Raw genomic sequence first — 16739 nt, forward strand, 5'->3', positions numbered from 1 at the left:
TTTCATCTACTTTTTTTATATTTCAAACATGCTGTACGTGAAAGACTATTATTTATCTATATGAAAATAGATACAAGATTAAGAAAAGAAGAAATTCATAAGTATTTCAATTATTCTATAAGAGTAACGGACAAATATCGTTTATTCGCTCAGATAAGAGTACTTTAGTAGTTGTTGGCTAATTATCTTCTTTTTAAAATATACATAAGTTCAGAATTAGGGATAACTTCGTTCAGTTATCTCTTATATATAGCTTTGCGTAAACACTGTGAAACATAATATAAATAAACTGAATCTTTGATCGACTGCTATTCAAAGTCTGGTCTTCCTTTGATGGACGAATGGAGGATTATTGCGTAAAATATTGTAAAAAATGTTATTTTATTGTTTGAAATAAAGGTCTTCAATATGCATAATTTTGCGCAAGAAAATCAACAACAACAAACACGAGGGTTATTTGCGCTAGCCATACCTAATTACAGACTATAGAGAAGATAGCCAATGAATACTACCCACCTTCAACCCTTGTGTTAGTTTTTTACCGACAAAATAGTGGGTTTGACCGTGACTTATAACGCTCTTCATAGCTGAAAAGTCGAGTACGTTCGGTGTGATAGAGATTCGGACCCGTGAGTTGAATATCCTCGCCACCAGACCATGTCAGGCTATTGTAGAGAAATAAACTGAGAAACATATTATTTTACACTTCGTATAAGGTGATGAGAATGTCGTAGCTGCTAACTAGGTCACAGAATATTAACTAATAGTAGCCAAAGAAGAAATAAACCTATTTTGATACGCATGCAAAGAAATCTGATTTAGTTGCTTGAACATATCAAATGTTCTCTTATAACAGCGTATTTACACACGGCTTATTTGTTTTCTACTGCACATGAAACATAAAGGCGTGTGAAATGAAATCTTGGTTAAATTTAAATGTGAGAAAAACTTTGTTGCTTCCTTTTTTTTTTTTTCATTACAACATTTCTGATCCGAATTTCAAGTCCACTGAACCCTTCTTTGGGTTTTCTTAAAGTCACGCTTCAACAATATTCTAGCTATAAACAAGCGATGCTGTTGTTGGTGATTGTAGTGCAACTGGCTTCTTTTGGTTAGTGATTTATGACCTTTGACGTTCCTTGGTGGATATAATCGTGAATGTTTCGGGTTTTTCAGTGCCAGACATATCGTAGGGAACCCTCGTTATCATCATTAGTTTGAATTTTCCCCAGTCAGTTTGTTTGACTTGGAAGATTATTAAGAACACCACGAAACCACCGTTTTCAAAGCTGCTTCGATATATAAACTAGTGGTTATAAATAATCAAAAAGACACACGCAGAAATCTTTTATGTATCCATGATAATGTGAACAGAAACACAGGAAAGATAATTGGGTTCTACGAATATAAAGATAACGTAAACAGCGACATCTACAGTTGGTTATCTAGCTAGAAGGTTGATATTTTAGAAACGTGAGGTAACAGAAAAAAGAAGCACAACAAATTTAATTTAGATGTTTCTTTATCTCCTTTAAAAGGAATTTTAGTTAATACCCGTGTTGGAAAGAATTGTCAAAGACAATATAAGGACTTGAGGTAGCTCAGTATAGGTAGGTGGTTATGGAGCTCAACTTGCAATCTGAGTGCTGTGGGTTCGAATTCCAGTCCCACCAACTACGCACGCCTTTTCAGCTGTCGGGCTTTATAATTTGACGGTCAATCCCATTATTCGTTAATAAAGGAGTAGCCCAAGAGTTGGAGGTAGGTGGTGATTATTAGCTGTCTTTCAATGCTACGTTAGGGATTACTAGCGAAAACAAGCGAAGAAGGACTTTCATTCAGTAGGACAGTCTAATTTTTCTAGTGATTTTTGAATTAGATTAATAAGTGACACTTTATAAACTGAAAGGATATTACATTTTTGAAATTGCTGTAAAAAATAACACAAAAGAATTTTTTTGAGCGCAGATCTCAGTCAAGTTTCGGTGAAAGCATTTCGTGACTACTGAAATTAACAAAGATACTATATATCTTCATTTTCTGTGTGCGCGCATACGTTTTCTGAAGCATTCGCTACAGTCTAGTAAACGAAGTAATTGTGGTAAAGTTCTCAAAGCTAGAGTATTTGCAGAACTACATGGAAAGAACACGTTTATTGTGTAATAAAGGCATGATTGTGCTTGTTTTCGGTGCAGCGGCCTAAAACCATTCATCTTATTAAGAAAGAAAAGTCAAATGTAAACTAGAAAAGATCTGAGCACAGTTTCAAAGCAACGTGTATATGCATTTGGTGTGCGTGTGTTTTTCTTATAGCAAAGCCACATCGGGCTCACCGAAGGGAATCGAACCCCTGATTTTAGCGTTGTATATCCGTAATGCATTTGGTTCTGAAGACGTTAGGTTTCTACATGCGATCGTGAATTTTCTTACTCCTTACTTCTGTCTTTCCGCAAACTCGAACTTGATGTCTATTTGTTGGTTTGTATGTCTCACTATCTGTTTCCACCCGGCTACTTGTTTATCTATAATTATCTGCATATTTCTCAGTTCCTTTGTATTTTTTTTTAATATGTATGTTTTCATTCATCTGTATTTAGCTCTCTGTCTGCTTATATAAGCATGAATAGTTTAACAACCACGTATGTACACTAATTTTGGTAGTTCCTACTGTCACCTGGCGGACATTATAGTTCTCTTTTCTTCCTTTTGTAAGCAGCACAGATGCCACATAACCTAGCATTTCATAATATTATTTCTTCTTTGAAACCACGGTTCCGTGTTTCATTTTAATTTATAAAACGTTATATTAAGTTAGGTTAGGGTTGATCACTATAATTTGAAACGGAGACCAATTCATGCCACAAAACATAAAAAATCGCCTCAAGGAACACTTAGATATTCGATTTAATATCTTTTGTGGACTTTCCTTGTTCCAATTCCTTTTTAGAAATTTTTGACGGTCTTGGTTATTTTAGTTATTTACGATTAAATGCAAGAAGATAAACTGCCAGAGAAAAAGCGAAGTGCAGTTGTGGTCAGTTTTTGGCTAATCATATTTTGTATTAATACATGTATTGCATTATATATATTACTTGCTAATTATTGATTTGTTATCATACTTATTACATTACTTTTCTTCCATTTTTACCAACACTATATCTTGCATACACGGCCTTTAAACTTTCATATTATACTAATACGTAACTGGTAAGATGGGGGTTTCTTCACCTACGTTCCTCTGTATAAAGTACTGTCAAATAACTTGTAATTTCTGTCCATACATTAGAAAGTTATCGGTAGAATAACATGAGGGTCTGAAGTGTGACTTATATCCTGGTGACCAACTAGGCTGTTTTTTCATGATCTCCCCCGATGAGCTTCGGAGGGGGTTGAGTGTGCTATCTGTGACCGGATTGCTTGATGCACAGCTCGTGGCTGAAAGTAAACGACTCAACAAATAAACGCACTTCATTTGTAGATTGTTCGTTCTCATTGGTGTTATGTGTATTTACTCAAGGCTCTCGTGTTGATAAATATGAAAACACGAAACTTGCACAAAAATAGAACAAAGAACACGTGGAAAACTGGCAGCAAACTGAAGGTTCAAAACATTATGGAAAGGTTATGTTAAATTGATAAGCTGGTGAATTTACTAATGAAATAAGTCATCATTTCCTGAATATCTTCTTATTTTGTAATTATTACGTTTGTGTCACGTATTTTTTTGCCAACGCAGTCACTTGTATATTTGGCAGTATGTTAATTTGTTTGTTATATCAAATTATATTTGACTTGTGTAAACCATGATTATTTGTATATTTATTTCACATTGCAAAGTTTAGTAAGTGTAACTTCTCAGTTCTTGCTGATAATTCTAAATATACAGTCATAAAATACACGGATCGTATATTGTAAAAAAGACATAATGAATCGTATACAATAGAAACACACGTGAATAGAATGCCGTAGAAGTACATATGGAAGGTATAAAGAAGAAAACGACATTTTTGCGGCGTGGTGGGTTTTCAGTCTGTTGTATGAATCCAGAATAAACCATCAGCTCTATTTCAGTGTATCTGCTTAGACTGATCGGTTCGTCTATATTTTGACATATTAACTTTTCACGGACAGGTATCTTTCTCCACGACTTACCCTGGAAACTCAGAAGACGTTTTAAGTAATTTTAAATCATACATGTCTTAACACACGTTTTCATAACGCTATTTCATTGAAATAAGCATCATCTTACTATATGAAGTTTTTAACTGAATATTAATTATGTTAGATAATAAAAGTTTCCGTTTTAAAGTTCACTCCTACGAAAGCTGATCTGATGTTCTCACGCTTGTAAACTTATCATGTGTCTATTTAAGTATTTTCTCAGAATACAAAAATTATTATGCCCGGTTGTTTGAAGAGTGTGATGTCTGGCTTTGGCAATCTTAGCCAAATAATAACAACTTTGCCCTTATCCCTGTTTCAAAAGTTCTGAAATAGGGTGATTGAAATGTGATTTATTGACTAACTAGTTTGTTGGATCTCCAACTGGATTCGTGCCTTTACCATAATCTTAATGAAACACTACATTTTCCCTGTAGCTCTAATGTCTCGAGTCTTTTTAAGGAAACGGAAGAGTGTGTTGCAGAATATACTAACCATATTATATATAAGTCGAGTTAGTCCTACAAAGAAAAACTGTGCTTTACACGAACTTGAGTCCTGTGTTTCATCGTTATCTCTAAGTGCTGTAAGCGATTTTCTTTAACCACTAGAAAGCAGAAAACAGCTACTATTTCGTTGATTTCAAGCGAGAGTGGCACTTTGGGTTGAGAAAGAGCTTATTGTTCATATTAATCTTCAAAGATTAGTGGTCGCATTCTTTCCGTCGTAAAGACTAGAGCTAACATAAAATCATTATTCATTACTGTAAGACGCTAGGCATGCAGTAATTTAATGCAACATCCGGTAAACTCACGCAGAAATATATCTGTGACAGGAAAGCTGTTTTAAGCCTACTTAAACAAATATCCATAAAACGTAGACTCGTATATAGTCGTGCATATACTTCGGCTCCGCAAGGCTCTTTAGTTTATTACTTAAAAAAAACAAACACAAACATGATTACGTCAAATGAATTGAAAGTTTCATTTTTTTCCTTTTCTTTCGTGCTATAAAAGCCATTGCTTAGACACGAGGACGACATTGGGATCTCGTTTTATACCTTCTTGAAGCAGAGAAGTAAGTGGTTATTTCGACGCATTATGGTTTTGCTCTTCTGTTGTTTCTGTTAGCACAAAGCTACAAGAGGGGTTATCTGCACTTTGTCCATCACAGCCAAATGAATTCCGAATTTTATTGTTGGAAATCCGTGAACTAACTGCTGACCCCCAGGACACTTGCCGTTAGCTTGAAAGAAGATTTAACAGCTAATGCAATTAATATTTTTTTGCTTTTTTCAGTTCAAAATTAGATTCAGACCTCTCTTCCCTGCCGATACACTTAACGTGTGTGTGCGCGTTTGTCTTATAGCAAAGCCACATCGGACCATCTGCTGAGCCCACCGAAGGGAATCGAACCCCTGATTTTAGCGTTGTAAATCCCTAGACTTACCGCTGTACTAGAGGAGGGTACTTAACGTGTGCTGTCTTAAAGACCAACAGAACATCTCTGACTGTTGGTAAAAAGCGTCACTAGTTATTTCTCAGTTCTACCTTTATGTTGTTTATTTGTCTGATTACGTTACCTAGCTTTATGTGTTTAGTGTTTAGGTGGCGAACTTCAAGTATAAAGACATATAAGATAAAACATTTACACTTATCTATTAGGCACGACGACTATAAATCACTTTCCATATTTTATAATGTAAGTAGTTTTGGTTAAAAAAAATCACTTGCTTTCGTGAGATTTAGATGCCAGGTGGTAACCGTCGAGACTTGGGATCACCGCGATCCTGTTGGCCGCATCCTCCTAATGATCGACAAAACGTGGCTTTCATCAGGAGCTCTCTTGCTGTTCCTGGTGATTACAGAGCTTCAGGAGTTACCCCAGTCGTGATGTTGGCAATTGATTTGTTATCTCAACAGCTTATCTTGCAAGCAAATATCAGTGTCTCGTTCATAATGATCAATATTTAAGATATATATATGAACACACAAGAGATGCAAATAAGCTTTCTCTTTACCAAAACCCTGTCTTTTACATGACATCTTAATAAAGACGGATTTGATAAACATCTAATTAAACTGGAATCCTTTTAGGTTCGTGTGCCTGTTATTCTAAAACACTCGAGAGAGAGAAACAGATGTTTGCTATATACGCTAGAGCTTATATGTATGGACTTGCAGAAAATAATTATGAGAAGTACCATGTGTAAGTTATAGTAATTCATCATTCATAGCTGTCACAGTAATATCATGCGCACCGTGTGTCTCCTTTTGAGTCGACTTATGCCAAAAAACAACGACAACAACAACAAAAACTATCACATCGGCTTTTGTCGCTCAAAATTAACCTGATTAATATCGTGTTGAAGCATAAATATTATTAATATGTCGCCTATATCAGCAGGACGTCTATTCTCACCCTTTGTCATAATACCAGACGAGTGCTGGGAAGAAGCATTCTGAAGTCTACTCTATAAGTCTGCTGTTTTGCTGTTTTGGAACGTTTAATTGACGTCTCTATTACTTGAGCTGACACATATTCCTAGAAATTTGTATAGGTAGCGTGAGTTAGTCACTTTCTGAAAGTGACGAGGGCCATTAATATTATTTCTCTCACTTGATTTCACAAATGCGTTTATGAGGGATATTGTAAGCATACTTCTAAAAATCAGTGAAAATGGAAACTATATATACGAAGTTCGAAAGAAAGAAGTTAACATTAAACTGTATTACATTAAGGTGTCTGGACTGTAATTGCATTTTCGTACTTTCGGTTTTTGTTCGTTACTTACTGCTAAAAGACGGAATTTTTATTTTCATTCTCTAGCTGATCTCTCGCGAAGAACATAATATATTTATCTTTTGTTTGGTTTGTTTTGAATTTCGCGCAAAGCTACCTGAGGGCTATCTGATGGCTAAGCTACTCGACTCGTAATCCTAGGATCGCGGATTCGAATCCTCGTTATATTAAATATGCTCGACCTTTCAGCCGTGGGGTGTTATAATGTGACGGTCAATTCCACTAGTCGTTGATAAAAGAGTAGCTCAAGAGTTGGCGGTGGGTGGTGATGACTAGCTGCTTTCTCTCTAGTCTTATACTATTAAATTAGGGACGGCTAGCGCAGATAGCCATCGTGTAGCTTTTCGCGAAATTCAAACAAACAAACAATAAATACATCAGGATGGGTAATTTTGAAGTGGCATACACAGACTAGGTGGATTTATTGAATATTTCTTCTCGTATTATGTTACAATATAAAATTAAGATGGAATAAATTTGAGTTTATAAAATTAAGAATAGTTCAACTAATGATAACAAAACCTTTTTACGAATTCGGTACGAAAAGCACATTAAATTTCTCAAAGTACCTTTAAAGGCTGCTTATGATAAACAGTTTTATTAGCTAATGTTGATATTGTCGTCAAACTGTTTATTTCATGAACAGCAAGAGTTGCTTTCTGAGACTGTACTTTTCATGTGATCATTAAAGTTAACAGTCTAACCAAATAAGAATTACAACTTTGCACGAACTTTGACCTCGGTATTATTGAAAGTAAATTAGGAAACAAATGGCTCTGGTAGCATTTTTGCAGGTGCAGTTAGTATTGGATATCACTGGAGCCAGAATTACTCCAAAGTAAAACTAAATGTTGAGGGCTGTGTTGTGTTAGCTTATAGCTTGTCTCTTTGTTTCTTTTCTAGTGAATTATTAGAGTTTACATTAATTCAAAAATATGTATGTTTAAAGTGTAGAAAATTTTCATTCAAAATATTTCAAAAGCAAAAAATATATAAAAATCATGTGTTAAACGAAACGAGAAATAATTGGTGAAAGCTTGTTACCGCGTTAATTAAGAAGAGTCGTTTGTAACGAGTAAATAGTTCTGTTCTTGAATAAAAGATTGTTTGTAAGGAGGAAACTCATCTATTGAGAAGGATTCTTGTTTGCGACAAGTAAACTGCTCTGTTCATTAATAAACAGGACTTGCTTGTAACTAGTAAACCGTTTTATTTAGCAATCAATAATATTTGTTTGTAATGAATAAACTGTTGTATTCACCAGTAATAGAGAGTAGTGTGTAACGAGTACAATGTTTTATTTATTATAAATCATATCGTTTTTAATCAATTTTAGTTTCTAACTTAATCAAGAAATAATTCAGTTTTCTACAGTGTCTTTTAAGATATACAATTATCACATATTTTTTAATTTAACCATTGTTACTTTTTGACCACCACGAAAAAGAGATATTTTAATACTCGTTGAATAACTTGTGCATTTTTGTTTTTTGTTTATTTCTTAGCAGCTTAATAACTTTATAACGTACGTTATCAAATAATGTGCGAACAAATATTATGAAGTTTATACATTATTCCAATTAGTCGTTTAAATAAAACTGTTACAGATTGATTAAGAAGAAATATGTAGAACGGTAATTAATTTCATGTGTTTTAATACTCAAGTCTGAATATTTAAAATTGAATAACTTAACGGCCATTCTATTACAAATAAGATTCTGTTTGCTTTTGAAACGATGAATATTTCTTGTTATAAGCACATAAAATAAGTAAATGTACAGACTACAAAAGACAAAATATAAATGTATTTTCTATGTGTATCTTGGAATAATTTTATTCTCTTGTGCAGTATATGAAAATATATACACTGTGGTATTCTAAGCCTGTGTTCGGATTGTTGCAGATGATACAAGAAATAGCAACTGTTGTAAATTATACAATTAGTTTAACAGATCCACTTGGCTTATCTTTTCCCTTTTAAGTATAGATGGCCTTACATAACACTGTTCCAGTACTTCTCACACTAACCCAGCCTTGGCCATTTCACAGTTTTTCTGGTGTCTCAGTGTACAGGTTGCGACAAGCTACATACACTATGGCAGACTGCACTCCTCCGGGCCATACCAAAAGGGGTGGGTCAAACTGCACGCCATGGACTCCTCGCTGGCGGTGTCTTGAGCTATGGATGGCCTCGAATGTTCGAACAGAATTCTCTTTGTCTCCCCATCTACTTGATGGACAGGTTGGAATTACGTAGACGAACTCACCTTGAGACAAGATCATGTCGATTTTCTCCACAATGTCTTCTTATTTCGAAACAACTCTTACGTGCTTTTAAAATAATCTTTCTTCAGTCATCCAGAAAACAGCTGCATTATATGTTATAAACGACCTTTAAAAAAGAGCAATCATGGACAATTAAGCAAGTCAACGAATTGAAATAATTTGATTTATAAAAAGTTAGCTTTGATTATAACAGCAAATGAAAATTTTGTAATAAATGGCATGAATAGGGTTGATTGTGCTTATATTAATAAGACGTAACTTCTTTCACTACGTATTAGTATGTATACATCTTTCTGTTATGCAAGATGCAGTTATCTTGGGCCCTTTGGTGGTACAACGTTAAAATCAGGGGTTCGATTCCCCTCGGTTGACTCAGCAGATAGCCCAAAGTCTCTTTGCTATAAGAAAGCACACACACGCAGGTATCTTGCAGCACGTACAAAATATTGCTACGAAGAAATTGGAATATTGCATCAATAAAGAAAATAAAAACAAATCATTATCTGTTAGTGTGTCTAGAATAATCGAAACCTCACTTGTTAGTTTTCTGGTCTTGCTTTTCTCGGTGAGTACTCGAATTTGGCGATTGATTGAACTCAGTTTTTCATAACTAGAATATTAGATCACAGTTAACAAATTTGTTTAAATCAAAATTGAAAATTGATTAAAGAATAAATTTAATTAACTAATAAGTTTTTTTTCATAGTTTTATAAGCAATTACTTTAAAAACAAGATTTATAGATTTCAAAAACCTTAACGGTATATCTTGTCCTGAACTATAGGTGCAGTGAATATAGTTTCTTTATTGAAGTTTCAAAAGTAGTGCTTAAGAAGTTTTACTTTTTGAACTTCACAGATCACCCCAAAAACAGTGCATAGTGTGAACTTCACAGATCACCCCAAAAACAGTGTATAGTGTACAGCTTGTTTACTTTTACCCGGAAAAAAAACCTTTCTACCAAGAAAGGTATAGCAAAGTATTATTCTTATAAAAAGGCAGTTTCATTTGCCCAAGAAAGCGATAACAGACACGCGCCATTCACTACAACTGTAACCGGCATTCTTCTATTTCTCTCAGCGCCGATGAACCCCAAGGTCTTCATACTGGAACAAAAAAAAAACAAAAACGCGGATTTTTGTGCTCTAGTGTATTTCAAGAAGAATATTTTTAATATACTTGTGCACACGCGAATCCTAAAAATAATAAAACCAATCCAACCATTCAGCCAGTTCCTTCAGAATCCCTCGAACGAATTAAAAACGAGATTACTGGATCACCAAACTTCTGCTATCGGCTGTGAAATTTTTGCAATTCGAATTTCAATCTTGTTGGATTGAGTTTAAGTCTGAAAATGATGCATTTTATATTCTGTATGTGTTTCAGTCAGGTACTGTCAATAGAGGATGTAATTATAAGTAAATAGTCAAATGTTTATTATATTTTCAAATGGAAATAAAATTCGTCTATCAAATCTTCGTCTAAAACGCTTGCTTGCAATTCAATTGTTTACTTCTAGTAACAAGTAATTGACTTGACTGCTTTAAAAGCATTTCTCTGTTTTTTTCTTTGTGAATTAATTTTGGTTATTTTGTGTATTTTTTGTATTATAGTATAATCTAACGTTGTTTTTTATTATTACGCCAAATTCTGAGAAAATAAGAGAAAATATACATTTTAGATTTACTTAGTTTTGTTTTAAATCATGTAAAGCAACACGTTATTTTAACATTAAGTTAGGATAAGTAAACACGGTTTCAGCTTTTAATCCATATTTTTTTTTGGAACGAATAAGAGTTTAAAAAAAAAACTCAAACGGGTAACGGTCGATTTTATGTTATTTCTGACATTTCATCTGAAATAGACCTGAGTGTGTCTCAGGTGGGCTTATGGAAAAGACCTGTTTCGTGGCTCATCACTAGGAAAGACAATAGATTCACCAGTTGGTTGGAGCTTTTAACGTACCACTGTTCCTTCGTAGATGCAGTACTAATGGACAAGTCGATGTCTGACTAAAAGAGATCGTCATCAAGAGACCATTGGACTTTTATTCCCTGTTGGTTATCTCGCGTGTTCTTCTCTCTCTTTACATTCTTTTTTCCTTTTATTGCTTTTAATGTAAGTTCTTTGGCTCGCGAAGAAATCCCAGAAAACAGTAGAATCGATAACAAAACTCAATTTATGGACTTCTACTTTCAAAACGTTTCGAAGAGGTTTGATAAGACTATTGAAATTAACACGGTGGACACTCGAAGTCTATATCTGACAATCTGACACAGAGAAGTCTTTTGACATTATCTTCTCTCAAATAATCTTATTGATGGAAAATGATATTTAGTGACAGTGAAACATCCAAAATAATGCTTAAGATAAAGCTTTCCTTATCATGTTCATAAAGAGTTTACTTTCTGGAAGTTTTTTTACTCTGATATTATAGAAAGCATAGACACACACACAGTTATATACATATATATATAAGAGTAAGTCGTTGGAGTTTCTTGTTTTTTATAAGTTAAAGTAACAAAAGAACAATATCTTTGAAGACTAAATAGTAAAGAATATACGTGTCCCCTTTCTTAATTTATTAGTCTAATTGTATTTCATATTCTCACGAAATATATGTTTGGACCATTCTCATCTGTCTGTTGTGTAAACTTATATATGTAGTCTCGGTTAACATGTTTGTTCCTGTTTATTGTACTTTGTTTATAAATTTATTTATACATCCATTTATTTTTCTTATTTTTATTTATTTCAGTTTCCATTCCGAATTTTTCCTTACGGCCCCCACTTTTAGGTAACCTATTTATTAATGACTTTTGATTTACTAGTTTTTGTTTGATTTTCCTAAAACTCACTCACTTATAACGGATGCTTTTTCCGAACATTTTTTATTATGCGCCTATATTTTTCAACTTATACCTTTTTATATATAAACAGTATTGTAATTAAGAAATCAATAATCTTGTACAAGGATTTCTTAAGTTAGTACAACAGTAAACTTTTACTTGTTTATTTATTTTTTGTATAATTTTCTTCTTTTTTCGACAAAAATATAAACAGTATAATGTTCTAAACAAAAGAAAGCAAACAAATTTTTTCAACACTTCCTAAGTAGAGTAAAATAATATCATTCATTATTTTATTAATAAAGTGAGTCAATTTAAACGCTGTTTTCTCGATAAAATAAGTTATCAAAGATACTATAACGCTGCTTTAGTTAGTTTCTCTACGTTCTAAATTTGAAGTACCGGCATGGACAAGTAGTTAGGGTGCTCGAATCCCCACCACACCAAACAGGTTCGCATTTTCAGTCGTGGAGGCGTTATAATGTAACGGCCAATCCCCCTATTTGTTGGTAAAAGAGTAGCCCAAGAGTTGGTGGTGGGTGATGATGACTAGTTTCCTTTTTTCTAGTCTTAGACTGCTAAATTATGGACGGCTAGCGCAGATAGCCCTCGTGTAGCTTTGTGCGAAATATAAAAAAACAAACAAAACAAATTTGAAATTCCTATCTAGGTGCTTCATGTAAGGCATGAAGATTTCTAATATTTATTGTGATATTACACAATTATATAAATAAATATACCTAATGCAATGAAACACATTAAAATCAGCAATATAAGGCAATAATGGATTTAGTAAAAAAAAAAAAACATGGTGAAACCAAAATTCAAAAATTTTTTCCATTACCAGTTCTCGTTGTTATTCGTAGGTCATAATGTATAATGACTGTGATCATAGCACTCAGACGCGTTGGAGATATTCCACCTATCAGACAAGATCCCTACGCTGATGAAAAAACTCGCCAGCAGCCAAAGAAAATCAGTTAAAGGTTTGGAGTTGAGTGCTTGAATCCACAACGTCTCGACTCTTACTACCTTTCACTTTCTGCAACCAGTCCGGTTGTGGGAAGGCAGTTACCATTAATATTTAGATATACACTTAGAGTAGAATTAAACCGCCCTAAAGTTTTACAATGTAAAACTTTCAATCTTTAACCTTTTATTTATTAATTAGTTTTATTTAAAAGAATGAACAATCATTACCTACATCATTCTTAAGCCACCATTCTCCTCCTTTTATCTTGAAAACTTTGTTCAAATATAAATAGGGTGAACTGAGACAAACCCAGCTTTCTTAAGTTAGTCTATCTGTAAGCGTGTTCTAAACAAAATCAAAATACGTTAAAATTAGTTACTTAAACGGAGGATAACCTTGAATAATTAACGCTTCTCTAGTTTCATCAACAGGTAGTTACCGTGAACGAGAATTTAATTTTTAATGTAGCTTCAAATTTGTTATAACAAGTGTGAAATTGCTTGTTAATACCCGTCAAGTGTTTATCAATGTATTTATGATTAATCTAACATTATCCATAAAACTATTAGTTTATTACACATTGTTAATAATATTTTTAATTTGGGAAATAATAATTTTTTTTTAATGGTAACAACACTGTGAGGGATTGGTAAACAAAGAGAGGGAAAATTTCTTTTATTTATAAAAATAGCCAACTACGATCTGCCTTCTGGAGAATTAATATTTATATCTAAGCAATATGAAAGTTTGGAGTTCTACGTTGTAGAATTTTTTGGTGGTTTGATTCTACTTTATGGTTATATCTGTATATTTAAGGAAACTAACTGCCTTCGCACAACTGATCTGGTTGCAGACAGTGAAAGGCAGTAAAAGATGAGACATTGTGGCTTCAAGGGCTTAACTCCTAACCCTTCACCGATTCTTCTCAGTTGCTGGCGAGTTTTATATAGGCGTACGGATCTTATCCGATAGATAGAATATCCTTAATTCGCTTGAGTGTTATAACCACAAACATTTTCCATTATGATCTGAGGATGACAACGAGCACCGGAAATGAGTGAATAATTTTCAGCTTTGACGTCATCATAATGTTGTTTTTGTTCGGTATATATATATATATATATATATATAAACTATTTTAATTGTTAAAATAAAATTTCAGACTTTTCACTCCAACGAATACGAGCTTAGATATTAATTTATTTGTTGTTATACGTTACTCATTTCTAAACTGTCAAAAAAGAATTAAATATCTACTTAAGATGTGGTTTCAGAAGGAGCTCTGCTTTTTTTTATCTATTGCGAGTGTGACCCTAAAATACAAGACCTGTGATTGTTTAAAATAACCCTATTTGTTTTTTTTTTAGAGAGAGACGAATATGAAACCACCTACGCCTGTGAAGGTAGACATTTAAGAATATCGTGTACTGATGGAAAACAAATTCGATTGGTTAGGGCGAATTACGGAAGATTCAGTATGAGTATATGTAACGACAAAGGTGTTGTTGATTGGAGCGTCAGTTGCATGTCGTATTGGTCGTTCCCCATCATGAAGGACAGGTAAACATACGATTAATAATTATCGCTGGATAAATCTTAAATAGATAATTTAAAAGAGAATTAAATACTAGAGAAACATTCACTATTTTATTATGAATTATTAGTACAATAAAATTTTTTTCTGCTTGAATTATACCTATTTGTTTATCCGTCTATTATCAATATATACATGTGTGTGTGTTTATTGTAAGCCTAATTTATTCAATTTGCTGATGGCTGTGAGCTACTACATTTACTGCATTTAAGTAAGACACCTTTTTGTTACGCATTTGCAAACTAAATATCGGAGTGTATTTTAAGTACTGAAAGTTAGAAATGACTTTAGTTATTTTGCTGCAAACGATTACTAAGTTGCACACGTAAATATTTCATGGAAGTTCCTTGTTCATTTTCTCTTTCCGTGTGTTTCAGGTGTAGCCAAAAGTCCAGTTGCAGTATCCATGTTTCTAGTGAAACCTTTGAAGACGACCCATGTCCAGGGACTGTCAAGTATTTGGAGGTTCAATATCATTGTATATCTCGTAAGTTAGCTTCTTGGGGCAGTTCTTTTCCTTTAGTCTAACAGTATGCAGAGCAGGAAACTATTACTGGTACAGAAATAATTTATATATTTTATATAAGAGCTTCTTTCACGACACCATTTCTTTTATCACGGTCCAAAATGTAACTTTTCGTTTGCTGAAAGTTACTTTTGTTGAATGAAAAGCTGACAAAACTGACTAGAAGATTGTAAAAATCCGTTTTACGAAATTTTATTTTGAAGATTATCAAAAGTTAAGTGACTTTATTACTGTTTATTGTTAAGCAAAAAGCTAAATAATGAGTTATCTGTCCACCATGGGTATGGAAATACGGTTTTGATAGTCAATGGCCTTTACAACTCTCTTGGGGGGAGGAAGGCTACTGTATTTGTTTGTTTTTGAATTTCGCGCAAAGCTACACGAGGGCTATCTGTGCTAGCCGTCCATAATTTGGCAATGTAAGACTAGAGGGAGGACAGCTAGTCATCACCACCCACCGCTAACTCTTGGGCGACTCTTTTATCAACGAATAGTGAGATTGACCGTCACATTATAACTCTCCCACGGCTGAAAGGGTGAGCATGTTTAGTGTGACTTGGATTCAAATCCGCTACCTTCGGATTACGAGTCGAGTGCCTTAACCACCTGGCCATGCCGGGCTGAGTTACTGTAAAACGCAACAAGTTAACAACAGGAAAGCAGAGTCATCATTGGTAATAGCGTTTTATGTTGCAGAATGAAATTTTTGCTCTAAATGCCTTTCATTGCATTGCAATTTTTTTTCCAGATTTAATATTATATCCAAGTGACGCAAGTCTTTATCGCCAACGGCCTTTCAGCTATAATTTCTATCACAAAGCAGAGATATTAAATTATTATGGTTCCTTAAAGCCGAAACTGTGTACGTGTCTAAAGTTAGGGTTAGGCTGTACGATTAGAGTAGTTTGCACATAAATATTATAATGAGTTTTTTCTTGACAAAATATAACTATTTCTTGACACCTACTTTGTTTCATGTGTTATTGCTATTTTCTTAATTCGACGCATTCTTTCCTGTAACAGGTAACTCCCATAGTGGTTCAATCGCAGCAGAAGAATCAGTTGTACCTGTTATTACGACGTCGATACTTCCGCAATCCAACGATACTCATTTCAAATCAGGAGACGTAAATATCAGGTCAGAAAAAAATAACACGACAAATAAGGTCAACATCGCTGGGCGGGATCATGAGCCTTCTCCACCCCCTAGCCCGACATCTCCAAGTTTTAGTCGGACGTTAGCCAGTGTAAGGACACCAGCGTCTACAACTTCCACCAGCACAACGTTATCAACAAGTACAACCACGATTACAAGCATTCTATTTGTACCTCCTTACTTCAAAAGTAATATTTTTGAAGACTACAATGACGAGAGTGATTTGAAAAGTAAATTGCTCATTTTAAACTGTACATAATTATAGGTTTAATAATATTTTTCTCGAAGAAGATACAAAATTACATATAGGTAAAACATTTTCTTACGTTCACATAATATATATTTTGGCATTTTTCAAAAAACCTTAATTCTATATGTAACCCTTTTGTTCTC

General features: G+C 33.8%; 1 pseudogene across 1 annotated transcript in view; it reads left to right on the plus strand.

The window, feature by feature from the left end:
• Positions 1–16739, plus strand: part of LOC143249615 (latrophilin Cirl-like) — a 71071-nt pseudogene that overhangs the window by 33269 nt on the left and 21063 nt on the right. Inside the window, exons 3-6 of the transcript XR_013027865.1 lie at positions 12007–12045; positions 14438–14630; positions 15042–15151; positions 16214–16576. The product of XR_013027865.1 is annotated as a latrophilin Cirl-like (transcript). The remainder of the gene's footprint in view (positions 1–12006; positions 12046–14437; positions 14631–15041; positions 15152–16213; positions 16577–16739) is intronic.

Source organism: Tachypleus tridentatus, chromosome 4, assembly GCF_004210375.1.
Source record: "Tachypleus tridentatus isolate NWPU-2018 chromosome 4, ASM421037v1, whole genome shotgun sequence".
In the NCBI taxonomy this organism is placed as follows: domain Eukaryota; kingdom Metazoa; phylum Arthropoda; class Merostomata; order Xiphosura; family Limulidae; genus Tachypleus; species Tachypleus tridentatus.